This window comes from Meles meles, chromosome 1, assembly GCF_922984935.1.
Source record: "Meles meles chromosome 1, mMelMel3.1 paternal haplotype, whole genome shotgun sequence".
Lineage (NCBI taxonomy): Eukaryota > Metazoa > Chordata > Mammalia > Carnivora > Mustelidae > Meles > Meles meles.
Window position 1 is genome coordinate 140306253 of NC_060066.1, and position 6679 is coordinate 140312931.

Here is a 6679-nt window from a genome sequence, read left to right on the forward strand (position 1 = left end):
ACCAGAACACAGTTCAATAATTGCATTCAATTCCAGACACTGTTACCCTCCATGAGAGAAGCTGACAGGTAAGACATCTAGAAACCATGTCCCACACAGGATTATGAAAAGAAGTGGACTATTTGCACTGAGAAAAGGGGAAGGATACATCATACTATCTTTGTGAAAGATGTCAAAGTGCTGTCCTGCCGATGTGGGAAGTTTCCAGGAGGCAGTCTTCAGCTCAAATAATTATCATACATAGTTCAAAGATACAAGAGCATGTCCTCATAAGTACAGAGTTCCCTGTTTCTAAGGGTGGTTAAATAGAGGCTGCCTAGCAAGTGTGAGAATTTACTAAAGAAGTTAGACCAGAACCTCTCTAAAATTCCAATTGAGTCTGTGATTCCCCACCTACCCAGTATCACTGTTCTGCTGGCTCATCTGCCACGATCCCTTGAAAATGCCCCTTTCCTCTGATTAGGTTTTGCCCAGATCCCAATCACTTCAGGCCTGAGCACAGGAGAAATCTCCTAGATTGGCTTCCCAACCTTGACACCCCTCCTCACACATCAAGAACTACCTCCTACAGGGCCTATTCTGAGATGTAACTTCATTTCATGGTAACCTTTCTGGTTAGTGTCTAGATCATGGTTTCTCAACCCTGGCAATACTGAATTTTTGCCAGGATAATTCTTTGGGGTGGGGGCTGTCCTGGGCATGGCAGGAGGGATATTCAGCTACTATCCATTAGATGTCAGTAGCACCTGTCTCCCAGCTATGACACCCCCCCACCCAAAAAAACAAAAAAACAATGTCTCCAGACATTGCCAAATGCTTGCTGGGAGGCAAAATCACCCCTTGTTGAGAACTACTCTTTTTGAGGCAAATGATTAACACCACTGACCTGTGGTTCAAGTTTTCCACTAACTAGATTCTCCCCACCTTCATCAGTCATGTTCTCTGCGCTAGCCAGGCAAACCTATTTACTATCTGTGACTTGTGACAAAGCTCATTGCTTCCCCTAATACATGCTCCTTCCCCTTTCCCCAAAGCACACAGCACTTTGATCTGGCTCCAAAAAACCCTTTCCATTCCACGATACCTTGACATTTAGAAAAAAATAATCCTTTGCTTCTGGTGGTGTCCTCACCCGGTACCTGTCTTCCTGGCTCTCTGTTTGTACACGCATCCTCTCCTTCCTTGTTAAGGAACCGCAGCACCCACTGTGTTTCTCTGTTTGCTGCTGGCGCTCCATAAATACTGACTCGTATTTCTTAGAATGTCAAACATCAGCTCCAATTACACATGGAAAATACATGAAATCCCTTACCAACTACCATTTCAAGAACATATGTGATCATGAGTACACAGTCTGAACAAAAGTTTGGCTTTTTGATACAGAGTGCCAATCTACCTACACAACTGGGATTGAACCAAGTCTAACTTCCATCATAGAGCTATCAAAACAATTCAGCTACTGGGACAGGACAAACACATCAAAATTTTGTGAAATTAATCAAAAAAGCTCAGCACAATATAAATGTTAAGGGGAAAAGGCCAAGTTTTGACCATGTTTTTTAAAATTCTGTAGACCTTGGCAAGGAGGAAAAGATTTGAAGATGGCTCCATACTTCCCCTGTTTGTTTCATCATCCACTAACAGAAGAGACTAGGGGACCGGGTCATCTAAGGACAGTCTCCTCTACACCTGCTAATGTGTTAAGTTTTAATCAACGAAGTACACACACACACACACACCCTCAATAAAAACGAGACAAATCTAAGATTAAATGTTCAAATACATAAGTAAACCATGCCAATTCATGATTTGGAATCCTTTCACCACCACCATCACCACCACCCCCCCCCCCACCACCCCCCGCCCCACTCCAGGAATTACTTAATCATGGGAGGCTCCCTTCCTAACCTACAGAGATCTAACACTCCTAATTGACTTTACTGGATCCTTACTTTAGCTCATCTCAGGATCTTTCCTCTCTCGCTTTGGCATTTTAACAGGGTCTCAGTCAAATGGTGTGGAAGACAGGAGAAGTGACAACTCTAGCCCTTTCCTAGCTGATGGCAGGTGTTTAGTCAGTGTTTGTGGACAATAAAAAGAATTGTCTAAAGACCTCATTTACCGGTTATGGTGCAGGATTCTTCCCACGGGTTAGTAAAAAGCAGAGGTCCCAGAAGCTGTGGGAGGGGAAGGTCTGAATCACTGTCATCCTTGGCACTTAAAACTGCCCTTTGGTTGTTTCTGAGATAAACAGCCCTCACCATTACTGCAGACAGCAATGCCTTGCCTATCCAGACTCTTCCAAAGTCCGGCAGAGAACACAAAATAGGTGCTCAATAAACGACGCCCGAGTGGAATTTTATTATCAGAGCTAGAGAAAGTTCCCAGAAGTCAGCTCTCTCCTTACTCCTGTAGCTCTTTCAAAATAGGTCCTCAGAGCTTTCTCTGCTTAACAAGAAATATTTTTCAAATTCAAGTAAGAGGAAAGGAGAAACTCTGCAAAGCAGAGGGTGCCATGTATGAGTCCAAGAAGCTCAAGTTGGGCCCCGCAGTCGGCTAGGACTCCCCAGTATCTATTCTCCATCTTTCTGCCTACCTCTTGAGTGGTCGCTCCCCATCACCTTTGGCTTCTTTCTTTCCTGAAGCCATATCCCCCCCCCCACACACCTTCTGCCACACAACCCCCCAACTGCGTGCCCACTGGGACCGCAAATCCCCACCTCTTCCTCGATAGCAGGGACCTACCTCTCCTCCCTCGAACCTGCAGCAGCTCTTCTTCACTGCGGCTGGCTTTTTAAGAAACACAAAAACAAAAAACAAAAAACAGCCCACCTAAAGCCAAAACCCTAATTTCTTTATCCCTAAAGGATACCCCAAATTAGGGGGGACATTAAGAGGAAGGCCTCTACCAACCCTCCCAGAAGCAACTTCCCCCAACCCTCCTTCCCAAGCCCCTCGCCAGGATCCGAGCAAGAAGTCCAGTTCCCAAGTGCCCACGCCTTCAAACAAGCTAGAAGCGGATTATACCGGTACCCAACCCGGAGATGGCCCGCGGCGGGCAGGGTGCACCTGCGGGCCCCCAGCTCCCTCCCTCCGGCGCGGGGGGCGGGGCGCTGCCCTCATTCCCCGCCCAACCCACCCAGCGCGGGAAGCAGGCGAGGGGGAGGCGTTTTGGGAGAAGTTAAAGGGCTCACCTTCTGGGCTCCGGGCCAGCAAGGCCAGACACCAAACACCCACCTCCGGGAGGAATCGGCGGAGCCGAAACCGGGTCTCCCCGCCCTCCCGACTGCGCGGACGGGGGCGAGAGGAGGGAGCGCGCGTGAGGGGGAGCCGAAGAGGGACAGCCCGCACCCACCTCTCCTGGGGTATACCGCCGCCGACCCAGGCGTCCGCGGCGCCCGCCGCTCCAGCTTGCCGGGAGCGGCACAATCTTCCGGGCCAGGGCGGTCGCAGACGGGAGACCCGCGCTACCCCGCGCGCCGCCCTCGCCCCCCCCCCCGGCCCCCGCCCCTCGCTGCGAGTTCCCGGCCGCAGCCTCCGCGCCCGCCGCGGGGCAGGACGCCTGCGCCGGGGAAGGGGCGCGCTTCGCCTCCGGGGCGGCTCCCACTTGCGCGGCCCCGGCCCCGGCCCCGGGGAGGCGCGCACCAACCTTGGGGGGCAGCCGGAGCAGCCTGGCCGCCTAGCCACGGCTTATGCTGAGGCGGGAGGTGGCGGCATCACCTGCGGCGGGCGGCGGCTGCACCGGGACGCGCCGGGGCGGCGAAGGCGCGCGGCGCCCTGGACCCTGCTCCCGAGGCCCCGCCCGCGGCTGCCACCTCGAAGCGCGGCGGAGGAGCCGGGGCACCACGGGCGGCGGCAGCGGCGGCGACGGGAGCAGCAGCACATGACTCTGTAACGGGGGGAATTAGACAAAGCGTAACATGGACTCCGGGCCCGTGCAGGCGCTGCAGCTCCGGGACCAACCGCAGCCAGCGAGCGCCGCGACTGGCTCGGCCGCAGCCAATGGGGCGGGCCCGGGCCTCCATGTGACGGCGAGCGCTTTCCCCCTGCCGGCCGGCCGCGCCCGCAGCGGGCTGGCCTCACCGGAGGGGGCTGCGCGGCCGGTTAGGTGGCCCAGGATCCGGGACCAGCGGCGAGAGGCTGCCAGACGCCAAGCAGGTGCATGGGGCGGGGAAGATCGCTGGTCGCCGAAAGACTTACCTGTCAAACGCCTACCTGAACACGGCGCCGTGCCAGGCAGCCGCTGTCCCCTGGCGGGAGTGGGGCAGGGTCAGCAACCTTCGCCCTTCCTGGGTCTATCCTTTTGACTGAAACTCTGATATTAAGACCTAACGTGAAAGGCAATGAAATGGTAGGGGGGGAAATTGCGTAGAAGTCATTTAAGCAGCTTCCAACCCAAGGAGAAAGTACTTGCCTCGGATCTGGGGCAGTCACAACTTTATCTTGGCACGAGTAGCTTCCCAACCTCATTTGTTCCGTCTCTGCTATTAAAGATAGAGTGGAGAGTCCGTTCTTGTTTTAATCCGAATCTGCTCTCCCCCCCCCCATTCTTTTTTTGTCAGAATTGTCTTGTGTCTCAAACAGGCAGATGGAAGGTTGTCTTCTGCTAAGAGGTGTTTTCCAACCTGATAGTTTTCCCTCTTGTTTTTGTTGTAAGATCGAAATGGATTTCCCGTCTTTCTCATGGGTGGGGAGAAGCAGGAATAAAGAAATGAGGCCGGGGGGATGTTTGGAATTGTTGGTTTATAGCAAAACAAATAGTTCCAGCCAATCCTTCAGTATCTCCTTTTGTCGGAATTCACCCTTTTCTGTGAACAATGGGAAGTTTCATCGGTATCAGGATCCCTCCATGTTAGCGAATGTTCGATCAACATTTACTCAGTGTTCGAGTGTTCTTTGTAAACATGCTGCACAAAATGCGATGGGGGTACTCAGGAAGGTGTGTGTTTGGATACAACAAGGCCTTAAAAAGAATGGTTTTCTAGGGTTGCAAGAAGGGCTTGGGAGAGAGGAGGGGGATGGAATAGACCCTAGCATAGTGAGCCTTGGGGGATCAGGCCCGGAAAGTGAAGAAGGGAAGTCCTGGCAGGGAAGAGTATGAACAGAGGTCCAGAGCACGCACAAGGAACTGTTCTAGACTAGTTACAACATGACATCAGATTTTGAGCCCATCTGACCTCTGGCTTTCTCACTTTCCTTGCCCTGTCGCTCACATGCCAGCAGCCTCTCCTATTCCACACACCCAGCCAAGAAGGAGGTGTGTGGGCAGGGGCTGTGTGGTAAGTGATTTAATTACAGTACCAGATTTGCTCATCTGGGAGGTTAGAGCAGTTTTAAAACTGTTAACATCTAGTGGTGTAATATTTTGATTGAAAACACCCCATTATTATAACTAATTTGGAATGTTTTGCTGTTTGTAAAAACACTTTGTTCCATGTTTTGATCTTCCCTGGGCTTTAAACCATGATTCTAGATCTGAGAGAAACATGATTTCAAGATTGGTATAAATTGAGGAAAAAAAGTCATACTCAGAAAATAGTCAAATGTGGACAAACAGATATTCACACATGCTATACGCATGAGTATAAACTGGGCAAATCCCTTCGGAGGACAGTTTGGCAATTTTGGAAAAAATAAGTGTGTGCGATTTTTGACCAGGTAATTCTACATCTGGGAATTTATACTTCAGACTTATATATGCAAAAATGATGTAGTTCAGAAATATTTACAGCTATATATAAAAACATATGTATAGGCATGTTTGTTGTAGCATTGTTTGTAATAACAAAAACATGTGATAGTGTGTAAATCTAGTAACTGAATCCCAGTGGGAAACTACTTAAGCAAGCTCTGCTAGATCTATAAGAGGAAACTGTATGTAGCCACCAATAAAAGTAAGATAAATCTACTTGTACATGGAAGGGTGTCCAAAATCTGTAAGTGAAAAAAGCAAACTGCAAAACAATATAGCTGCATGATCCCATTTTTATTTGCATTTTTGTCTCAAACATACATGTTATGAAACACGTGCTTAGAGGAAATCTGGAAGTACATATAAGAAGTAGTTAACAATGGTTATCCCTGGATATTCAGTGGTATCACTACACCTATCCACTTTCTGTTACAAGGTTCTCTGTATTTGCATTGTTTTCATGTTGAGCACATATTACTTCGATAACAAGAAAAATAATAAAAAAACATTTTTAAGAGTAAAATTGGTAAGAGCTCTACCAAGGACAAATAATGAAAGATCACTCTAATGGTCCAGGATGTAAAAAGTTGTCTGCTTCCTTTATGCCCCAAGGAAGACAAATAGGAAGGGGTCTGCAGAGGACAATAATGGATTTGACATTGGGTTCAAAATTAAGGAATGTGACAGAAAAGGAATCTGAAGCTACTCCAGATATGTCTACAGGGATGGGGGGCACGATAAAGTTTCACGGAAGTTCTGTCCAGTAAAAACTTACAGAGAGCACTTACTATCGTTTGTTGAGTTGTGATGGTCAGGAATCAGAAATTCTTCTAGCACCGGGTAAATCACACTAATCATAACAACCCATGCAGAGCAACCTGGGCTGGGCACCGCTCTAAGTACTTTACATATGTTTCCTTCTGGTCTTCATAGCAACCCTAGAAGATACACACTCTTCCCATCCTCATTTTGTTGGACTGGAGACAA

General features: G+C 49.2%; 1 protein-coding gene across 5 annotated transcripts in view; it reads right to left on the reverse strand.

Annotated features, from left to right (window-relative positions):
* Positions 1 to 4692, reverse strand: part of LRRC8D (leucine rich repeat containing 8 VRAC subunit D) — a 123035-nt gene extending 118343 nt beyond the window's left edge. The window contains exon 1 of one of the 5 annotated variants that reach the window (XM_046008210.1): positions 4201 to 4692. The gene's annotated coding sequence lies outside the window, so the exon portion shown is untranslated. The other 4 variants (XM_046008191.1, XM_046008226.1, XM_046008217.1 and 1 more) reach the window with 4 other exon arrangements.
* Positions 4693 to 6679: the final 1987 nt, after the last annotated feature.